A 23,428-nucleotide genomic window follows, 5' to 3' on the forward strand; every position below is an offset into this window, starting at 1 on the left:
GGGACGCGGGGCTCCCCTGTCCGTGGAAATCGGGTACGGCCTCCCCCTAATAAAAACTTATTTCCAGACGGTGGAGTGTTTTAATTTCTTTCGTTTGGTGTTAACGGCGTTCCAGCGCTCTGCTAGTCGGCGGCAGAACATGGATGTGGAAACGCCAAGTGTCGGTCTAGTGCTCTGCTTCTGGCTTGTTGGCAATGGATTTAAAGATTTCGTTGTAATTTCAGTTCACGTATTATCTTTGCTCAGTTGCTTTAGAACTCGCTTAAACTGTATTTTCAATAGAGATGAGTGAACTTTAAAGAAAATCAGGTCAGGCATAGATTCCGGGCATCAAACCCTTTTCAGGTCCCAGAAATAGCCACAGAAGTAGCGTGACCAATTCCTTTTTCATGCACAAAGCTTTTTATTTTTGCTGGAATTTCTGACAGATACTGGGGCTCATTGACTGGATGTTTTCATCTTAGTTTATTGAAATAATCATGGTTTCTAAGCTTGCATTCTTATGCAATTATATTAGTCTCCCTTGACTATACAAGGTTTGAGTTTCTGACAGAGATTGTAGTTCTTGAAATAATAAAGTCTGTTTAGCACAACGTTTCTTTTTGCATTTTCAGGATATAGATCTATAAGAAGGTGAAAAGGAAGATCACTGTGAGGGAACGTGCACATTTGCTGTTATGGGGTAAAAAAATTGGGTATTAGTAAGAGAGGTTCAGAGAGAATGTTTTCTTTTTAATGCTCTGTACTTGAAACAAAAAGGTTCTTAAGTTATTGTATGTCTTATAAAGTCTTGAAACAAGAACTGACAAATATTTATCTTGCAGTAAATGGGTCAGATGATAACATCTTCCACTGGATCTCATAGTTCTGTATTGGACAGCTTTGGTTGCTAAGTAGCTATGAATTTCTAATCCCAAAGTAAATGATGTCATAATGACATCATCACGTCCTTTCACTTGATTGATTCTCATAAGAGAACAGTAATGAGATTTGATATACATGTCCCATCTCTTTAATATTCTTCCTCTGCTTCAGGGGATTTCCTGACCTGCCTGGCAAATTCCAGTGAATCACACTGAGCTCTAGTAAAAAGACGTTTCTTTTGGAGACGAGGTGGAACATTAAAGGGACAGTGGCTGATCCTGGTCTCTTCAAAACCTGAGGAACTTGGCAGCTTATGTTTTAAATGTGGAGATCTAGATATGAAGGGCAGTGATTTAAAACTTGGAGTTACTAAATTTGCGTGCAGGTGGGAAAGTGACTTGAATTTCGATGACACTCGGCTTGAGCTCTTCAAATTGACTTTAATTTGGTATCTGGAACTTCAGCACTTTTGAGGATCAAGTCACTTAATGTATGTGAATTTAAATAATTTAGGTGGGGCACAAGGAACAGGGAAAACATAAGCTGGTATCTTCCTTCAGTTGCCGAAATAAATTTCAGTCCTAATGGGAAGTGGGTGAAATCTGTCAGAAATTGCCATGTTAATACCATGTTAAGAATTGACAGCTCAATTTTTATTTTAACTTTTTCTAAATAGGTAGCGTAATTTAACCATTTATAAGTTGGAACCATTTTACTATCAACACTGGTGTCGTGGGGAACTCTTGAAAGAGAGCTCTAATTTTTTGGAGTTTACAGAATGTGTAAGAATTCAATGGTTTTTGTTCCTTCTGAGGTTAAAGGTATGGATGATGTCATTCATTGATGAGCAGCATGGACTACTAGTTTTTACAGTTTGTTTTTATCATGTGTGTGTTCATGTGAGCATGCATAAATTTTAGACAGTTGTTCTCATGATAAATAGTTGGTTTATGATTGTGAATTTCTTCATACCCAGTGAGTCTGAAGTATTCTAGACATGGCTGCGTGTATTTTATGTGTGTAAAGCTTACTATTTCCTATGCGTGTGGAAAAGCGAGAAATTAAGCCATTTTCATGTCTGCTTTATTGAACGTGTAGTTTTGTTCAGTAAAGTTAAAAACTGAATCTGTCTTTTGTAACATTCAGAGGCTGCACATGCCAATCTTGCTCGATTTGTGAATATATCGTGGGCTGCTAAAATGTGTTTCAAAAGTAAACAATGGTTTGTTAGCGTGGACGAGTTGGTGGTTAATGTATTTACTGAAGATACTGATTGCTGATGGGTTGCTTCTATTATTGCTAAAGTACTGCAGCATTGATGGCACTATTAAGTATAACAGAGTAGTAATTGAACATGAGGGTTGGGAACAAGCGAAGTGGGAAGGTGGTGGGGGAGGAGGTTTTTGACTCTATATTTGTATCTATTCACTATGTAAGTGCAATCCAAGCTACAGATGCCAAAAGGAAATTTCTAAATAATCTGTAAGAATTCTGCACTCATCATCCTATATGCAGTGACAAATTTCCACAAGCTTTAGATGCTTTCCGGGATGACTCAACTACGAACAAGTGATTTGGAAAAAAAATATTATCTCTGAAGAGAATTCTTGGTGACAATTTCTTTTCAAGTTATCTTAGGATTTTCTACTTACCATGATTTCTTCTAACTCGTGCTTGCGTTGAATGTTGGAAACGAAAAATGAATTTGGACTTGGGGACATATCTGTGCCTTTCAACTGCATGTTAGATGGTCATCTGTGACATTTGCATGGTTGTGCTTTTAATATGGTGACACATTTGGTTACATAAAATGCAGAAAGCCGTGCACCTCACAGCCTTTCCCAATGCTTGTAATGGGAGGTTGAAGCTGCAGCCCTGACCTCTTTGAACAGGCGATGACAGCACAGACGTGGCCAGATAGAGACAGACAGTGAACACTTTCACAGTCGTGACAGAGCTGACTTAAAAGACAAGGTCAGTTGTTGCAGCGGCTCAGGGAAACAACGGGCAAGGCAACAAAGTCTTTTGTTGTACAAATAGCAATAAGAAATGCAATTTTTAGATTTTTATTATCTACTGCAAGACTAAGCTGCGTTCAGGTCACGGGTGAATTATCTGGCTTGAAAAAAAACCCCCAGCTGATATGCTTCAGGACTTCTAGCGACTGAGATATTTTGTCCCCCTGCTTCCAGAAGCGTGTCCTTTGACTGTCAGTGTGAGGATAACCAGCGTTTCAGCCCCAGCTTCTGCTTTTCTCATAACCTCTGTATGAGAATAGAACGAAATGCCAAGTGGATTGTTGGATTTACTTTTTTTTTTTATTTAGATTTTAAAGGGGCATCTAGTATCTGTAACATCTGAGGTTTTCTCAGGCCACTTGTGTGAGCCTTTTGTAGGGGTGACACCGGCAGCTGGATATTTGAAATGTGTTTTGTTCAGTCAGATTGGAAGGTATCTACACCTGTATCTCCTTTACTGATGGAAAAAAAAATCTGAAAAATCTGCCAGTTGCATAAAAAGTACTATTTACAGAATCAGACAGGATTTGGTCCCTCATATAATAGGAAGTAAAATAATTAATTATAAAATATGTTTTTGTATACCCTCCTTTCTGCTAAGGAGGAATTTGAAGAACACTGTTGTTCAGAGTGTATCGTGAACAACAAACTAGGAAGTAAAATAATTATAAAATATGTTTTTGTATACCCTCCTTTCTGCTAAGGAGGAATTTGAAGAACACTGTTGTTCAGAGTGTATCGTGAACAACAGATTGTTACTCTCCAATAAGTCCTCTTTTACGTTTTTTTTAATTATTATTTTTGCACAACTGTATTTTGCAATAATTTTAATTGTTTAAGATCTGGCCACTGTACAAGCTTGTGAGCACAGAAGACACTGACCATGTCCACAATAGAGCTGATGTCATCTGCAGACCAAGGACTAAACGCTGCTGTCAGATGCAGTAGTGTAGCTGGAACAACATCAGCCTGAGAGGTCATTCTTTGGCTTTACCCCAAGGAAACAGACCCAAACCGTTCACATTCTGATATTTCCGCGTTGCTACTCTGATCAGACTTAAATGTGCAGAAAATGCCACTCTCTTCACAACAACTCTGCTTTGTATGGGGTGAGTGACAGCTCCTTGTTACAAGGAACCCTGTGGGTTCCAGGGGACCCACAAGGTCTAACAGGTACAAGTCCTTTGACTCCAGCTGTAATCGATGCCGTGCTTTGAGTAATCACTTTGGTGTGTCAGAAGTCCCTGTTTGTCTTACTCTGCAGGAATTCTCATGTGCCGCTGTTGTCTGCTAAAAAAAAAAAAAATCACAAACCAACACAACCCCCACAACAACAACAAAAAATCTCTAAAAGAAATAAAACCAAATCCAGATGTGGGCCTTACATGCTGGTAGCTAACACTAGCTATTAGATATGAAAAGGCTTTCTAATTAAGATTTAAATTAAGCATATTTACGTATCGATTGTTCCAAAATCACTTTTCTGCTCAAAATTATTTCTGAAAGTAAAAATAGAAGTTATTTAAGGATGATTAATAGAGCAATTTGTTAAGCTGGAAAATTCTGATTTTATTCCAGTTCTGATCTATGCATTTTAAAAGATGTGATGTGTCGTTAGGAAACTTAATGCTGACTTTATTCTAAGACAGTGCTTCAAACTAATCTTTGTGTAAATAGAATCTTTTCTGTGTAAAATAATTGTTGTTTTAATGTTTAATTGGAATGATGCTATAATGGAAAGCTTACAGTCAAGAATCAGTACTTTTCACACCAATTGTATTCATATGCTTATCAAGCAATGCCTACACCGTTGAAGTTCATTCTGTAACTTTACAAGATTGTGTAACAAAACTAAAATCTAGGGTAGAAGAAAGGAAGAAAAAGTGATGTTGGTGGTGAATAAATACATCACAAAATTTTCACTTAAATACATGCTTTCAGCTACCAATCAATGTATTCTTTTCAATACAAAGTAAAAGTTCACAAGTAAATCGTCCCAGTCTGAACTAGAATTCTGCTTGTGCAAGAAATTCTGATTTATTTTTTTTTAAACTATTTTCTTTTCCTTCTTCTGAATAGCTAAAACTAAGCTCGGGATGTAAACTGTTTTCCCAGGGAAGTTTGCTCAGCATTTTCATCACTTCTGAGTAGTGGGTGTTGGAGGGGAGGGGGAGAGTTTGCACAGCTTGTGTGATCCCCTTTCTTCTGAAACGTGACTTACGATATAGCCTCGAAGGCAAAGGGCACGTAGCACCAACTCTTCACCCATCTGAACCCTGGAATGAGTTAATTTGGGGGTTCTGCAATATAGCTCAAGGGAATGAGTTTGCTTGTTGGTTGTTTTTTGTTTGTTTGCTTCCTGGCTGAAATGTAGTGGAGACTCAGTCTGACTACTGATGCAGTGCTCAAAGAGAAAACGTTTTTCTCTATCTAGGTGATATTGCTATTTAATGTATCTCTTGATTTCAGGTGAGGGCAACTGTTTCCCCACTGTATGACTGTTTTCTCAGTGAAGCTGAGATGGAATGAGGGAGCTGTTTTAAAAACAAGTATCACAGGAATAAAACATGGCCTCCAGTTGTGGATACAACAAGGGGGGCACTGTTTAGTATTCTTCTCTTCCTCAATTGTTTTTAAAGGCTAATGAAAGCCTAAGGAGACACTCAGACAGTCACACTAGCACAAACCCCTATTATTGCTCAGCCTTGATGCTGGAAATTTTGCATGCTGCATCTTTGTTGCCTTCTGTAAATGCTACAAATAGCAGGAAGGGATAGATAAAATGACACAGATGCTTTAATTATGATTTGATTACAGAGCAACCAGAGGAGTCTATTCTGAGGAATATGCAATTAGAGAAAATTCTGAGGACTATCTAACCTTCCGAAATTAAAATTAACTGGGATTATTTGAACGGGGTTTTAACATTTCTGAAAGAATATAATTCCTCAAGGATCTTGCTGCTTGCGTGACAGATCCTCTCCAGCTCAGCAGATGGGTTTCAGGGTAACACAATGTCATCTTCCTCAGCTGCATCTACTGCTTTGCTTCACCTTGCAGCCCCATCTTGGTATCCTTTGCTGGTCACGTACAGGAGGGTGATGCAGAACCTGCGTTTGAACTAGAAGCAAGCAGCCATCCCTGGGTTGAAGCACCAAAAAAATGGAAGAGGAGTTTAAGCATTCCTGGATCATCTTTCCATATCTTCTCCGTGAAAACAAAGGCTTTTTTTCTATCTCACGAGCAAGAAAATTAAGAGTTGTGCAAACTGGCTATGCGGGTTCCAAAGGGAAGGCGTAGATGGAAAATTCCATGCCTTTTTCCTCTTGCAAACTATTTAATAGTGGAAAGCTATATGATTAAGTATGCTAAGCTTCTTTGTGGGCTTAATTTTACTTGAATTTAATTCCATTGATTTCACTAACTGTCAAACACGAGCAGAATTCAGAATCAGTCCCAGAGCTGAATAGCAACATGCCTTCGGCCTCAAATATGAAGACACTTAAACCTTATGGCAGTTACATTCTGAGACAGTAATCAGGCTTTCATCACTTTCCTGGAATGATTTCACCCATTTGGACCAGCAGCCTCAGCCTGGAGACTGATACGGGACAGAGTTGATAAAAGAATGGGTTGCACTTGCGAGCTGCAGGACCAGCTGGGTGAGGGCACGAGCAGGTCAGGAGGAGGCTTTCAGGTCGCAAACAGCACATAATGATGACAGTAGCTGGGAACAAGTAGGGTTTTATTTACTGTTTTTCAGTGCTTAGCATGTTCATTTGTCAGTAGTAGAAGGGGATTATTTTCCTTAGGTTCTGTAGAAGCTAATATTTAAATATTTGTCACGCCTGAAAATCATTCTTCAGTGTAATGTCACTCCCTGAACTACTGCTCTCAGGTCCAAAAGAACAGGACCTCCAGGGCCCCTCCTGGGCTCTACTGAGGGACACAGTCTTTGTTTTGGAGCTGGAGTGTGGCAGCTGTGGAAGGGAGAAAGGCACTGACTCCAGTGAGCTTTGTGAGACCTGCTATTCCAGCTGTTCCCAGAGACCGTGTGAAGCTGGGCTTTGTTGATCCTGATGCCTGGGTGCTCTGTGAATGGATGGGGGGCTGTGAGAGTGGCACCAGCTGGTTTCATTCATCTCCCTGAGGGGTCTGTTCTGAAGCCTGATCTTGCTTTTGACCTTGCTTACCTTCAATACCTGAGCTGAGGCTGAACGTGGCCAGCTGAGGATAGATGGTGTTAAAAGAATTACTGTTCTTTCTGAGCAGGTGCTGAGCACAAATTAAACCTAAGTGTAGCTAAAGATCAGGTGGATTCAGCAGCCTGTCAGCCTCCTTTGTAAATTGTAGGGGCATTTTCTTGTGTAGTGTCTTCTTTATGTATTTTAACATTTCTTTTTCAGAGCCTTCAAACCCTCCAACTTCAAAGCATTTTTGTTCCTACTGACCCATGTGTATTTCATAGGGATAAAGCCCCTAGCTAGCAACTTAGGGATGATTTGTCAAGGGTTGCTTTAATAAATTAGGTTATTTATTTTCTGTCTAAAATTCCCTGGTTGGTGACTAAGAGAAACTTTGTATTAAGCTGTGCAAAGCATAATGAGGTTGCTGTAATGCTTTGATGTGGAAACGCTTAAATGCCAAAAAAAAAAGTGGTGTTATTGATAGAGAAAGCTTACTTAAAATATCTAGGGACAATTTATATAAACCAAATATAGATTATACATTTTGATAATAGCCCTTTAAAGCTTTAGTATCGGACATCACAAAAAGGTCAAAATGAAATTATTTTTATGAACTGTTCTGCAGATAGTTCCAAACTCAGCCCTTATTTTTTTAAAAATAAAGATATATATATATTTGATAACAATGACAGAAATTAATATTGCAGTAGATGTACAGTAAGATTTTTGTTCCCTCATACCTATTGCAAAGCCGTTCTTCATCAACAAACTTACTGAGATGACTGTTAATTTTTCTGCAATTAAAAAGCTATAGTGAATTTGCACTATGTTCGTCTCGCTTAATGAAGACGGTTATATAAGAGTCGCTCCCCCTTAGCTGATTGAATTGTATTTCCCATGCCACTTTTTCCTTTCCATGTTGCTTATAGATTAGAAAAACAGAGTTTGCTGTATTTTCTTCTTTTCTTCTTGTATCTATTCTTGAGGCTTATTAACACAAAGTAGCTCAGAGCTGTGGCTTGGACACCAGAGATTCTGAAAGCCTCAAATAGCCATAATAATGGAGTTGGATGAAGGATGCTCGTTGCCATGGGAACGGTGCATGTGCCACACAAGATAATGTAACTGCTGTAGTGCAGAGATCTGTGCTGCATATTGATTGCAAGATTTCTTGAATTCCTTAGAAATTCTGTGCTTGTGTGCTGTGTGTTCCACCTGGCAAGTGAGAGAAGCTTGTCAGCTGGACTAAATCCAGATAAATTTTGCTAATTTGAAAAAAGTTGACTTATGCATGTGAAGGGGGAAGAAGAGGTCAGAACTAGTTGAGAGCATTGTTAGGTTCACAGCCTTTCCTTGTTGAGTTGACAGCATCCGAACTGTTGTGTTAAATCAAAGTTAATGAAGTATTGGAACTGAGGAGCTACGGGTGAGTGCCCCGAGTTAAAAGTGACAATAGAAGGCCTTAGGAAACTGAACTTTCACCTATATAATGTTTTGTATACTGGCTTGTCACCTTGACACCTGCTCAGTATCCCAGTTCCCCAGTGTACCTCTTCATTGCTCTTATTGGTACACCACTGAAAAGTCCATTTTTGTTGCAGTTTGTTGAGATCAAATCTAGTTAGTAGCATAGCTGTGCAAAATACTGTGTTTAAGAAATGCCACACTCACTGACTCAAGGGGCTGAGCGCAGTATTGGTCACTTCACTAAGCTGGGGGAAGGTAGAACATGCAGGTTTTAATTTGGAGGGAGTCTTTGTGACTTTGGAGTTTCTTTTTTCTTTAAATGTATGAAAATCACACCTTTCAGAGTGGCGGTGTCTACCAGGATACTGTAGTGGGCTGCTAAAATTGTCTGCAATTTTGCATAAAAATGAGTGAAGCAGGACTGGTTTTGCTATTATTCTGCAGCCTGAGTTTTGGGGTTTTTTGGGGGTCGTGGTATAACAACATAGAAACTCTAGTGATTGTCCCAATAGCCCAGATCCTCAGGGGCATAAACCGGCAAAGGTCTATCAGTGGTCCCCTTAGTGAAGCCCTGGTGTGTGAGCTCAGCAGGAGCTGAGGATCTGCTCCAGGATCCTGTTTGCTTTGCTCAGATGAGATCTCTAGGCCATGTTCGTTCCTCAGTGAAAGGCAGTTGGGTCCACTGTTGCTCAGGATGATTGTGCAGATGAGAGAACGTAGATTAAAGCTGTCCTTGTGTTACCCCGGGAAGGGTGATGCTAGAAACTCTCTTGCCTTCAGCAGGATTGCTGGCAGTTGGCCACTTGTCCTCTCTCTAATGGTAAAATTTCTGACCTCCCCAGGGCTAGTGTTACCAAATCAAACCCGCCACTCACCTTTTCCCAAGTTAGATGTGGGGATACATACCCTGTAAATTTTTTTTAGATTTGCTTTCCCAAATTTTTTGCTATGTGGAATTTGTGTCAGAACACAAATTTCAGGCAATTATGAAAAAACCAACAACAACCCAACAACAGAATATGCTATTGACACCTGACACTTACTAGAAGGTCTCTCTTTTTTGTTTTTTATCTGTGTTGAATCCCTGGAACACCTCCTGTGAGAGAAGATACTGTGTATTGATCTTACAAAATTTTTGGAGAAGATGTATATTGTTTCATACCTGCCTCATGTTGTTTGAGTCTCTGGGTGTTGTCTGCACCTACCTTAGAAATATCAGAACTTTAGGATCTGTGAGTTAGTGAGATTTTCTGGGTCTGCTCTAACACGATGCTTACCTCGAGGGAGAGATGGGTAATTGAAAATATATGTGAGGTATTATTTGTCAGAAATGTGTCTGAGAAGGATGTATTTAGAAATGCTAGGCTTTTGTGCCCTCTAGGCATTATTTGCAGGGTTGTGTGACTTTGTTCATCAGTATGGGTCATCTCAAATGCGGTGCTCAGACATCCATTCAGTTTATTCTTGGCTACTGTTTCTATTTTTTTCTTGACTACTTGGTTTCCACAACTATTCTTGGTTTTAGATCCTGACACTGCATCCCAGCAGAGTACCTAGTTTTATTGCTGGTTCAAAAAACCTGATTGCACAGGATCAGCTTCTCTGGAGTTCAGGGGTGGGTGGTTTTTTTTTTTGTACAGGCAAGACCAACAGGCGTCTTAGAAGATATCTCAGTTTATAACCAAGACAACTGCTTTATAATGTATAGACAGTTACATTTTAGACCACTTAGACATAGTGAGGGAATAGTGGCACTGCACTCTGATATGTTTAATTAAAGCCATTAGTTTGTCATTTCTTTTGTAACTCTTTTAACGTTTTCTGGGATTATATAACACATAGTGGGTAAAATCCTTAGTGTTTTTTGAAACAAAATGTATGTTGAATTTAGTAAGTGAACCAATTAGTGAACTTGGACATTAGACGTCACCTTAGATATTGGCAACACTCCAGCCTGAGTACAACCTGACTCAGCCACCCACCAGTTTGGCTAAGCCCACCCTGCTGCAGCCAGTTTGAGAAGTGCCTCTCATGCCCTGCGGTCGCTTTGTGTGCAGCTGGTACCTCCATGAAGACTGAGACCTTCTGCCAGGTGTCCAGGGATAAACCATGGGGTTTGCATATGTGTGTGCGTGTACACAAATACACACACATCCCACTCTGCGTGTGTATATACTCTACAGTTCTTATCTTTTCCTGCTGTCAGTTCTGCTCCTGCTGTCACTTGACAATGTTTAAGATAGCTGCTTGGATTAGAAAGTGATTTAATTAGGATAAAGTGAACGGAGTGAAATTGAATGTCAGTTGTAACTTTTGTTTTGGCCCACGCTGTGCACCCAGCTGGAAATGGCTTGTCACCATAACAAGGTGGTAATATAGTTCTGAATGAATGTACAGCAGCAGCACAGTTATTGATTGTCACTTCTTTATCCTTGGACAATCTGGTACCATCCTGGTAGTATCCCCATTTTAAAGAAGTGCTCAGCTTTTAAGTATGGGCACGTGTATGACTGTCTATAAATATATACAGCAGCCTGGCTCAAAGTGCCCCTGAAGAACAGCAGTGAATATGCTTACTCCTGGTGGTGGTTTATGGTGTTGATGTGTGTAGATTTATTGGATTGCCTCCAGGAATTTTCAGTGTCAACATCTGATAAAGGCGGGGATTGAGTTCATTGCACGATATATTTTCAAATTATATTTTTTCTGAACAAAGTAGAGTTTGAGGGCCTAGATAACAAACAAACACACATGGAAGGTGGGGAATGAGTTGCTGTCATTCTATGGAAAGCCATCCAGGTTACCAAATCTATCAACTTCCATGTTATCCCTTAAGTGACTTTTCTTGATTAAACTCCACTGAATCTGAAAGCTGCTGCTGATTGCTAAGGTCTGGTGTAGCATCTACTGTACAACATGTGTAAATCTACCTTGTTTACTCTACTGAAGCCGTAGAAATCAAGTGATTTTTAAAGTAGCAATTAACACCCTGTAGCTGAATAGGCTCTAGGACTGCAGGTCCGATGAGAGATGCAGCTGCCGCCCCCTCCTCTATCCTGCCAAAAACCCCCAAACCCTGGCACGTAAGATGGTTCCTGGACTGAATACAATAATGCTCCAATAATCAGCATGTGTAGTTGAGAAGGGATTGAGTATTTCTGAAGAAAACAGCAGGAAAGAGAACCAAACGCTTACCTTGGAAAGGTCAGTGACGTGAATGGATCAACAGTAATTTTTACTGGTTGAGTCTGGCCTTGGCATCTGGCTCTCTAAGGAGCAGAGGACAGGGCTTGCTGGTTTTTCAAATACAAGGAAATGGAGACTGCCTATGATTTATCACCCAAAACTCCCTTTTCAAATGCCCATAGGAGCCTTTAAGCCTTCAAGAAGCACAGCAGCAGTACCTGACAGTGTTTGGATACATGTGGTAGAACTTCATCTTCACGGCTGGCTGAAAGAGGAGATTGATGGTTCTGCTTCACAGCGACACTCGGAGGGCTGCGAGGAAGATTGTTTCGCCACATTTGCATTCGGCTTTCCACTGAGCATATGAATGATTTTTGATTTTACACAACAAGAGTTTCCAAGGAGGCACTAGATTTACAGAAGTGGTTGCCAAGGGTCTCCAGGGGACTTGACAGATTTACAGACTACACACTACTAGTGTAGTCTCAATGGAAATCGGGTTTGATGTAAATGATAAAGAATTGGAGCTTCTCAAGGACAATGTTCAAAAGCAATTTAGAGAGGCCATGAAACATTTTGATTTGTCTCAGTATAATTCCTCCCACAAAAGGGAGCTGAACTGTGACTGGTGGGATTTATTAATTATGGCTTCATACTTTTTAGTATTGAAAACTGAGCTTCAGCATTATATTCCACCTATGCCTGTCTTTATGGAGATTACATAAAAATAAATGGGTAGTTCATGAAGGTAAAACCTTGAAGGTGGGGAAGGTTTAAATGAGAATCATGAAAGAATGTTTTTTATTTTAAAAGAGTGTGTATATCTTTACTATAGCAGTTTCATAATGGACAAATATGGGCTTGGGGAGTGCTTAGATGGACTTCTGAAAAACTTCACAAATTTCCTAGACAATTTTTTTAAGATCTATTTAAAAAAACAAAAACCCCCACGCTATTATTTGCAGATCATGTCTATGCCAGCACTGACAGTATTAGAAATGCAACCCTATTTAGTTTGTTCTTTTGTTCTTTTTGTAAGAACTTGCTGCCTTGTCTTCCGAGTAACACAAAAGCTATTTTATTTCTGAAGAACAAATGCTTTCTGAGTGAATCCTGTAAGATACTGGCTTTCTTTCATGAGACCACTACATTTTCCTTTTGCCACTGTTTTTTGAGGTTGTAGAATATTGCGACAGAGTTGCGTGGCAAGGGCAGAGCTGTTTATGTTGTGATTTGCTTCAAGTGCTTAAAAAAAAGAATTGCTGAGAGGTGCCTAAGATATGGCAGCTCAATATGTGAATGTCCATGTGCCTGCTAGTTAAAAGCCATGTGTATTGTGTCTACATGTGAGAAACACCGACTCACATCTTAGAATTTAAAGAGGACAAAGTCACCGACGCAAAGGTTAAAAAAATAATAATTTATTAATACGAAACAGCGCTGAATCGGGTGCACCAAAAATAGATGCACGATGATCTTTTAGCTTTCAGGTATTTTATACCTTTATCCCGGCCGCTTGAGTCCCTGTCTCTCTTCTCATTGGCTGAGAAGTTGGAGCTCACATTCTTCCCGACCGCTTGACCTATTACAGGTTTATTTTGCACTTTTTCCCATATAAGGCACACATACACCTATTCTACGAAATCATTATCCTAAACATGCCTTTGATTAGTTGATTATGCTACACGTTATTTCCCAGTCTTTGCTACCATCTACTTGGCAGATTTACCAGACTGGTTTCTTTGGCCTTATTGATACTCCCCTCCCCTCTGGGTTCCTGTGTCGAGGGCCATGTTCCAGTTTGTTTCTCTTCACTTAGATAACGCTCTGCGAACAAGGATCCCTTGATAGACCAAGGGCATTTTTGGGGATTAATTGGATACAATTTATTAGACTCTACTATTACTAAGGCTTCTTTGTTAGTACTATCACACTAACAATGATACATCAATAAGCTGAAGCAAAACTTAGCTTATTTCCCACATACAGATGAATTCATTTCATTTAAAGATGTACTGATGTAAGAGGTGAGATGGAGGGGCAGGGGAACAATCTTCCTTCTTCAAGGGTTATATAGATGTTGTCTTGAAAAGTGGTATATTCAGGCTCCCTCAAGCTATTGCAGCTTATTTTTTGCCACAATGTATTGCAGGGATTAATCACATTCGTGTATTTGCAGTCAAGATTAACTGCTTCCTTGTTCCATGCAGAGGATCTAAAAATCACATTGATGATGGGTAACCCTGATAAACATATAGGAAAGCAAACAAAAAAACCATGCAGATTAATGGGCAGTTGTCTTCCTAGGAGGTGACAAAGGTGGGCAGATTGAGGACAGCTAAGCTGCTAGAAAACACGCTCCTATTGTTGAAGCACAGAATGAAGAAAAATAGCTGTAGTTGCACAAAGATGTATCCGTTGTTCTTCCCTTGTGGATAGAAAGACATGTAAATAATGAACACTACAAAGGAATGGCCACACAAAGGAATGATAAGTGTCTAGTATTATCCTCTGGTGTCCTCTTTAGAAAGCAGATGACAGCTATGGAGGCCCAAGTCCCTGCCTGCACACAGGAGGCTTTTGGCCATGGTGGAAAAAGCCGTGCTGAAATGATTTCTACTTGGGGCTGCAAGAGTAGTTGCCACTGCTTGGACCCTTTGGGATTAAAGACTGGCCAAAGAACGTAACTGTGGGCATTTGTTGTCCTTCGTGGACCATTTTATTCCTTATTCCACTTGGTCTGGTACTTTTGGCTGGATGGTAACAAGCAGGTCCACTGTAAGTAATTAGCTCTCCTCAGCAGGTATGGGATTTGGCACTGGGCCCGTTGAAGTTAGAGTTGGGAGGAGTTTGCAGCTGAAGAGCTTTGAATACTTGAACAAGTTAGAGCTTGGAGGAGTTTGCAGCTGAAGAGCTTTGAATAGCAGCAGGTAACAACCTCAAATTGCAGTACTTATCACTGTTTTTTGCTTGCTTCTGGATTAGAAGCATAAGCAAGCAAGACATTCTGAGTTGAGGAATGCTGTAGCCATTAAAAAAAAGGCAAACAACAAAAGCCCTAAGAATTGTTATTTAAGAACTAACATTGGGTCAGAATGAGGAACACAAGTGATTATTACACTTAGCATCTGGCATGCTTGTCAGCCCATCTTGTGTCTGAAAGCAAAAATGTATGTCTCCAGCTAGTTTTATTCATCAGCGCTGTATTCATGCACTTCAACAGAAAGTGGCTGGTGTAAGAAGATTTACACGGGTACCATACATTCTGCTATACTTGCATTATCAATGATTATGCTGAATGGGTTTCTATGTGAAGAACCTTGTGAGCCTATCTGTAGATGGGCCACATTCACTTACCTTTTCTACTGTGCTGGGCTAGTTAAGATCACACTGCTTTGCTTATTCATTTTTTTTTTTTTTTTAAAATGCATTTGCTCTGTTTGTGTGGGAAGCAATTGTGTAGTTGTTTATCTTCTGTGAATTTTGGTAGCAAGATTTATTCTGTAGTCCTAACTGTGAATGTTAGTTGAACAGTAGGTTTTCTCCATTATGCTCCTACCTTAAAGACAGGATTTCCATACCACTGCTGGAAATGTGTGTTGCTTTTCCAGCGGGAGACTATTATAGTGGAAATCGGGGAGCTGGAAGACAGACTGGAAGTGTAAAGGAGAAACTGGGGGATCTTTGCAGAAGGCCATAACTCTGCTGGCCTTGATGCATTTACAGTAGTGGACAGTTCAGCACAGTGCATTTAGACACAGTTATAGGAAGCATTAAATGTTGACTGGATGACAGCTGGGCTGCCATAACATCTTTGGGGAGGAGAGTCCTTATTTTCATCAGGAAAGCTGAATTGGTTATTGTTCTGTCTGGAGGAGAGGTATCAAAAAAGAATGTGGCTTCCACTTATTGTTTTATAGAATAAATTCAGTTCCAGCTTCCTAATGTCACTGTTGCTTTCACAAAATACTTCCACTTCTAGAACAGCAAGCTAAAATAATTTGCATTCAATTTGAAACAAGGCTCTATATTTTGTTTGAATGATGAGGACAGCTTCCTTAAAATCAGAGGTGAAATTCAGTCTCTGGCTAGCGTGCACAGGAATCTGAAATGCATAATATACCATAGAATGAGTTGGGTTTGAGGACGTCTAAACTGTCTTGCAAATAAATGTCTCCAACATCATGGTTTATTTCTAGGGAACTCTATTTAGCAGGAGCATGAGTTATCTCTGCCATGTAGCAGTCAAGATTCACAGTTTTCGTGAAAGATCTACTACTACAGGAATAAAGATTTCCTTTGTTTACAGGAGGCGAGGGGGGGAAGCACCCTTCAGGCTGTTGTTTATAGCTGCTGACATGAGATGGAACAGGAACATGCCTTTGCTTGTGGAATCTCAGATTGGCATCTTTACAGGGAGGGGAAATCTTCAAGGGTAGCTTAAAGCTGACACTTTGTCATCTTGCAGTGATAAGCCCTAAAAAGAGCTGTTGTATGCACTGGAGTATGTTCTGCATAATAAAAATTGAATACTGGAAGAGTTGGAAACGGTAGTTTGTATTCAGTAGCTGAATAATGCAAGGTATGGAGTGCTGTCTTGTGTGGAACATCCGCAGTTAATGGGAATTTCTTTGCTAATAAAAGGTTTCAAGATTTGGTCCAATGGATCTTAAAAATGGTAGCGCTATTTGCGGGTATGATTGGCAGACGTAATCCCTTTCCTGCTCTCATCTACATCTTTCCTTTCCTAGGCTGTGCCAGCCATTAGACCAAAACATAATTAAATCTAGTCTTTCAGAACCAAAGTAGACCTTAATGATTCAGGGCACCTTTTTCTTTTTCTTAGAAGTCTAAGAAAGATAGACACCTTAATCCCACTGAAATGCCCACATAGGTATTTTTGGCTCCTTTGAAAAACTCAGCCATGTAATTTTAATATAAACCAGTGGTGATCTTTTATCAGTGCTTTCCTAATGACATATAATTCTTCTACATTCCCTTTGCAAATATTGTGAATGAATTGGAAACGTCATACATTGTTTAAAAAATAACGCTACCGTAGTTGTGTTTTCTTATATGTTAGCTGTAAGAAATAGGCAAGTTTTACTCTCTTCTGCCTTTCTAACTGAGCCACTCGATACCCACAAATGCTTCTGTGGCATCAGAGAAACCAACTTTCCTCAGTTTCCCCTCATCTTTCACTGAGGTAAGTGATGACTTGCTGATAGCTATAGCACGAACTTTCTGTATCTGAACAGACCTGAAAAAACAGAACAGACTATAAAAACGTACAAAGTGGCATTGGCCCTTCTGAAATGTGGCAAGCAAGTAAAAATTTTGCCTTCTTAAACAAAGTACCAGCCTTGCCCTGACTGTAGTTGTCCCATAAGGATATTGTGAGAGTTTGATACGTGTGCTGGTGTGTCCTCTTAAACAGGTAACCACGTAAAAGGTTGTATGGTTTGAAGACAGGAATGATGGAAGTCTAAAACTGGTGATATCTTCATGTAGCCTGTCCTCTACTGGTTGGAGGCACTTCCATAAGTAGAAAATAATATTTTGAGTTTATTTGCTCTATTTTGGTGAACGCTTCCATAAGTAGGAAATAATATTTTGAGTTTATTTGCTCTATTTAAAAAAAAAAAAAGTGGGAAAAACAAAAAGGAAAAAGGACAGGAGAAGTTATTCTGCCTTCCTTGATGGAAAGCTTTATCCGCAGCTGTCTTGGTCTAAACAACTATGCTGGAGTCCCTGGGTCTGACACTTCTTCCTCCTTCTCCCAGGATCTCTGGGCAGGGTGCCACCTTTAGAGATGTGGTGGGCATCATGAAATCTCATGGTATGCACTTATAGAAAACTAAAATTGGGAAGAACCTCTGTAGGTCATCAGGTCTCTGCACGTGCACTGATTTTGTTATTTGTCTACTTCTGAGCAGCTTATAGAAAAGAATTTAACAAATCAAGATATTATATGCATGTCATTCTGGTTGCTCACTTTCTCTGCTTCTTCCAAGTTGATAACTGAAAGCCAATTTTTATAGCTATAGGGAGATGAATATTTCTCTCCCCACTGTAATAACTTTATAGCATGGTGTGCTGTTTGTTTCTTTAGGCTTGTTAAAATTGGCTCTGTTTAGCTGAATGTCCTTTCCCTTCAAAGTAACACGAGCTCCCAGTGGAAGCTGAGGATATTCACCGCTTAAGAGAACCGAGCCCTCCGTTTGGCAAGCCCTGCAGTCTGGCAGTGTATTTGGAGTAAGTCCATTATGACTGCTTTAGATTGGCTTAGAGCTAAATCAGAGGAGAAAGCACTTCGCTCTCTCTGTGCTATGCAGATAAGAACTAATATTCATCTGTGGAGAAATCGGACTTGTTTTGCCACTTGTTATTTTATTGCACTCAAAGGGGTATACAATTCACTTCTGTGAATTATTCCTTGGGTGTCCCTGTTTCTTGGTTAATACCTGGAAGATATGGCTTCAGAGGAGCTGGGATATGTTGTTCATATTCAGTATTGTGCAATACAGAGAGGCTTCTTTTCTTGTGGAGAGAAGATGCAAGGAATCAGTTATTTTGTCTAATTGGCAGAAACAGATATTTTATTTTTTTTTTAGCAAAATGAATGCATTTTATAAAGGAGGTGATTAGTGAAGAATAAAGAAATGCGCAGGAATATAAATCATAATTTTATTATTTCAATCCAGGTCTTACGGTATTGGATTCTGGGCAAAATAAAGGAATTTATAGTGTATGTGTGTTGGTATGAACAGGTGCAGCAATTGCTTTTGAAATGAGTCCAAGCAAGTAACATTAAGTCCTCATTTTACACCTCACTGAATGCTGTGCAAAGAGCAGAACTTCCCAGCAGCATAAGCAGATATAATTCCATTGATAGCTTTGGCGCTGAGCCTATTCACTTAAATCAGTGAAGTAGTATCTCACTGGCTCATGCCTCAGTAAACAAAACCTATTATATTATATAGGTCAGTATTTGGTTTTGGACAGTTCTCAGTCTTTTGAATGCTTTCCCTTCCAAGGTTAACTCTGCTTTCCCAAAAAGAGCGTGTATTCCTTGAGGCTTCTGTTTCTGGAAGAATGGTGGGACCAATATTCCCTTACTTCAGTTGAGACTTCTGAGGCCTATATAACAGGAAATGCATTTTACCTCCAAACTTGCAGAGTTTCGGTCCAGCTCTTGGTGTGAGGGGAAGGGCTCACAAGATGGATGGATAAATGTGCTTTGCAGGAGTGAAGCCTGAGGGACAGTTTCAATTCCTTTAGAAACACTGGGACTGTAGGACCACAGTGTTCCCAGCTTGAAACCTAGAAACAAAGTGGCTAGAGAACATTCCTAAAGCCACATGCTACTGTGGGGAACTGCAGACAGCTTGGCTTCTCTCTCGGTAGGTGAACGAGTGGCACTGGAAAATGCATCCATTTATGCATCCACTAATAATAAAAAAATACTAATATCCATCCACTGTAGTCAGTAAATAGGAAAATAATTTAAAAACCCCATAATTTTACAACACTGAGTTCTACAAACTGATGGGATAGAGTGGTGGTTTGATCACAAAGTTATGTCAGCCTCTTGTGAATGAAGAGCTGCCTTGGGATTCTCCATGGCAGGTCAGAAGATGTTCTGCCTGTTGTCAGAATATCTCCTGTGCTTTTCTTGCCGCCCGGGTACCAGGGACAGTGGAGGGACTGGAAGGGATTTTTCTGCTGTATTCCTTATGCCTGTACCTATTCTCTAGGAATTCTGCAATGAGGGTGTGTTGCTGCTCAGTGGTCTTGCATTAGGCTTAGCATTTTTTTCAGAAATTTTGGTACTGAAAAATATCTCTTGTTCCATTTTATTTTAAAATTCATTGAAGTAAGGTCATCTTTTGGATATTTCTGTTAGAATTTTCCTAGTCACAGAAACCGGAGATGTTAAGTGCTTACTCGGGTTCTCTCGCTTAATTGCTGTGAAGTCTTGAACCAGTCATTAAGATCTCTGCTTTTTAAAATTTCTTTTATGTTTAATCAAAGCATTTGTAGTGAGGTAAAAAGAGGACATTTAGCCCTCGCCAATAAACGGAACCATCTCTTCCCTTGCAGGTCTCTCCTGGAATCAAGCCTCATTGCTTTCATGAACGCTTTCCTCCTGGTATCACCACAGCCTAGATAGAAATTTGGGAGAAGCAGCAGAGCTATTTTTGGTTTGCTCGTGAACAACAGAATGGTTAAGCAATTTGTATGCAGACCCAAGTAAAGCAAGTGATACAGAACAGCCCCCAGCTAATATTGTCTTCAGCTATACCACATAAGTAATAGAGATGTGAAAAGAAAAACTGTGGGGGAGGGTGAAGGACCATACTTGCCAGTTTGGGATCTTGCTCAAGTAGGCAGCTTTTCGATTGCTGTGGTCAGACAGCTAATAATGAAAGGAAATTAGACTGAGGGACATCATGACATCTCTAACCTATCTTAGGAGACACATAGCTGAGGTGACTGTCCAGCCCACATCTTCTCACACTGAGTCTTACTGGCCAGAGCAACTTCACCTTGTATATGGCCCTGGTTAAGCTATGTCAAACTTCTTGGGTCTTACCTTCATTTCAAGCACGTGCTTAAGTCTCACTAGTTTAAAGCAAAACATATCCATTTTAGTGTTAGGAAAAAAAAGCACAGAACTAGATTTAAAGAGGGAAAAATGTCATTATATGTCGTTCTTATCAAATATTGATTTGTTATGAAAAATACCATATTTTGCCTATGTCATGACTGCGATGTATATTTAATAAAAGGAAAATTAATGCTCTGCTAGAGAAAGCAGTGCTCTCGTAGAGCTTGAGAAAGCAGCAGTTATTTGCTTCACACTTGGAAGGTGACATTTCCAGCTAGATAGCCTAGGAAATTGTTTTCATAAAAGTAAGAAAAATTAGTTCAGGAGAACTGTTGAACATCCACCACTGTTCTTTGCAACAAATTGCCAAATACCTGGCAGTACATGGCATTACGGCAAGTGTTCAACCTGAGGGGTGGTGACAAGGGCTGAGCTATTCATAACACCCCTTCCCTCTCAGGTGAGCTTGCAGAGTTGCCACTACAAAATTCATGTGTTTGGGGCTTTTATGGAAAATGAGAAATCAAGCAAGGATATTCTATTGGCATACAGTAAACCTGATACCTCATTATACTGTTGTCTTTGGTTTTCTGTTTTTTAGAGAAGTGTTTTTCATAGCATGTTGATGATACCTCATGATAGTGTTGTCTTCGGTTTTCTGTTTTTAGAGAAGTGTTTTTCATAGCATGTTGTACTCGTTTCCAAATTGTTTGAAGTTAATGAACCCTGAGAAATAACCCAAGGATAGAAGGATGTTTATGTCATTTGGGTGGCTTTTTGTAGCGGTTCTCGTGTGTGTCAATTCACTTTTTAAATTTTTTTTTTTTTTCTCCCCTAGAGGAAGCTGGTTTTTAATTGGCTTTTGCAAATCACTTTTTTTGTTTCTTCCCTAGAGGAAGCTGGTTTTCAATTGGCTTTTGCAAATCACTTTTTTTGTTTTACTTTTGGTCTCTAATATGACAATGTGCCTTATAAAAACAGCGCAAGATGAAATGATGCCAAATTCATTATTCCAAAATACATAGGTCTCTTGCTTCCCTTTGGATTTGTTTGCAAGAAGCTAGTCTTTGGCACAATTACCCATGTGGCTGTGGGACATTCTTTTCAGCTAAGGATTGGAAACTTTTAAGTGGGACGTAACTAAACACTACCAAGTTGCTGCTGTATGCTGAGGGAAATGAGCTTTAATGTGCCATTGGTATTCTCTCTGGGTTTCTGACCAGCATTTCAAAGAGGAAGTGTCCTCAGAGATTTACTCATGTGATTTCTATTGAGTCCAGCTATTGTTGTGATGGGATGCTGGGAGCTGAAAAAGAGCGTAAAAATACCTGTAGAGCAGATGCATGAGACTTAAGGCTTGTAATTATGTTGCTCATTATTAAGTTTGCTCGATTCAACAGCTTCCTGGAACCTGGGATATGCTGCTAGTCACATCTGGGGTAGAATTCATCAGCTGTTTTTGTTAAAAAGAAGAACTACAGATAGACAGAATGCAATTACCAAAACAGAAATTTTGCCAAGACTCTGGATTTACTTTTTGAAAAAAGTGCCAAGGCATCTTTCGCAGTCACAAATTATGACACTTGATTATGACTTGGATGGAACACAAGGATAGGCTTATTGTGAACAATGTGGTTGCAGAAATAATTTGTCTGGCATATAAATAGCATCTGCATGTGGTAGGATTCCTCAAGAGAAGAGAGAGCGATAGTTGAGCTGCCAAGCAGTACAGATAAAATTTATCTGAAAAGAAAAAGTACTGGTTACAGGAGGATATAGGTAATTGGTACCATATGTTGTTCCAAGCTTCTTTCTTCAACTGAGCAGTCATGTATTACAGTGCAAATAACTGAAACTGCTTCAGGCTCGTCTCTAAGTTATTTTGCATGCTCAGTGATAGCCTTGAATTCTTTTGGGGGCTGTGAAAGCCTTCATCCAAAAATCTTGGTTATTCACTTTCTCAGTGGCATTGACTAAGCTAGAGAAATGATAGACAAAGACAGACCCCACTTGAGGCTCTTGAACATCATGAAGCAAGCAATACTTTGAATGCTGATATCAAATACCTATATAATATTTAGTAGGTGATAACTGCAAGAGAAGATTGTGATGGAAAAGAGGAGTTCCCTTCAGCTCTACAGGAATGCATGCTAATCCAAGATCTCTGTGAGGACAAGAGGCGGAAATGAGGAATGCTAGAGAAAACACAGGAGTGTGTGTAGTGCATAAGGCAAGGCCTGTTAAGCAGTCCTGCAAAGAACAGATCTCTTCCAGAAAGTTTGGTCAAGAATAAAGTGCTTTTTACCAGTAGGTAGGGAATGCTCAAATATGAATGAGTATTCCGATTTTTATATGTAAATTTGACCTCTGGCTTTCCGAAGGCCAATGGAACAGGACTTGGCAAACCCCAGAAGGCACATGAGCAGTGAACAATATCCAAATGACATTTCAAACACCAAATAGAGTAACTCGCTCTTCTCTTACATCCCATCTGCCGTTGTTCTGTCTGTGTAGCTAATTTACTGGAGTCTTGTCATGTGATGATGTATTTGTCCTCATCACAGACTTATTTCACTTATCTAAGATTTCCAATTTAGGTGAGTGAAGGAATATTGCTGCAGTGTAATTCTCCACTGTCTAAGAGATAAGCTTCCAAAATCTCAGCACGCTCCCCTAGAGCACTTAGGGTAGTATCCAGGACCTCTCTTACAAATCGGTTCGTGCTCCCCTAGAGCAGTATCCAGGACCTCTCTTACAAATCGGTTCTTGTCCCTCTGCCTTATCACTTAAAGCCAAAAATCATCTGTCTTCGGGATTTGAGAACTGATAGTCTGTGCTAGAGTAGATGATCCATTTTGCTAATTCTGGCACCTGTATCCCTCTCATCCTGTTAAAATCTTACTCTTTTTTGATGGTCATTGCATATGAATTCCTAAACTACTTTTGTTCCCTCTCTGTAATTCTTTGTTAATGTTGTCTTACCACTGCACCTTGTAGATTTTTCCAACTTGGTGTGGCCTCATAAAATAAGGATGTTCTCAGGTTTGACGAGGGGCTGACATGATCCTTCCAGCCTGGGGAAATCACAGCCAGTG

The 23,428-nt window shown here is 39.8% G+C and overlaps 1 protein-coding gene across 2 annotated transcripts in view; it reads left to right on the top strand.

Annotated features, from left to right (window-relative positions):
• Positions 1 to 1,088: 1,088 nt before the first annotated feature.
• Positions 1,089 to 23,428, top strand: part of SLC6A1 (solute carrier family 6 (neurotransmitter transporter), member 1) — a 67,376-nt gene continuing 45,036 nt past the window's right edge. The window contains exon 1 of one of the 2 annotated variants that reach the window (XM_014951704.1): positions 1,089 to 1,354. The gene's annotated coding sequence lies outside the window, so the exon portion shown is untranslated. The remainder of the gene's footprint in view (positions 1,355 to 23,428) is intronic. The other variant, XM_014951703.1, reaches the window with a different exon arrangement.

This window comes from Calidris pugnax, unplaced genomic scaffold (assembly GCF_001431845.1).
Source record: "Calidris pugnax isolate Ruff unplaced genomic scaffold, ASM143184v1 scaffold201, whole genome shotgun sequence".
Taxonomy (NCBI): domain Eukaryota; kingdom Metazoa; phylum Chordata; class Aves; order Charadriiformes; family Scolopacidae; genus Calidris; species Calidris pugnax.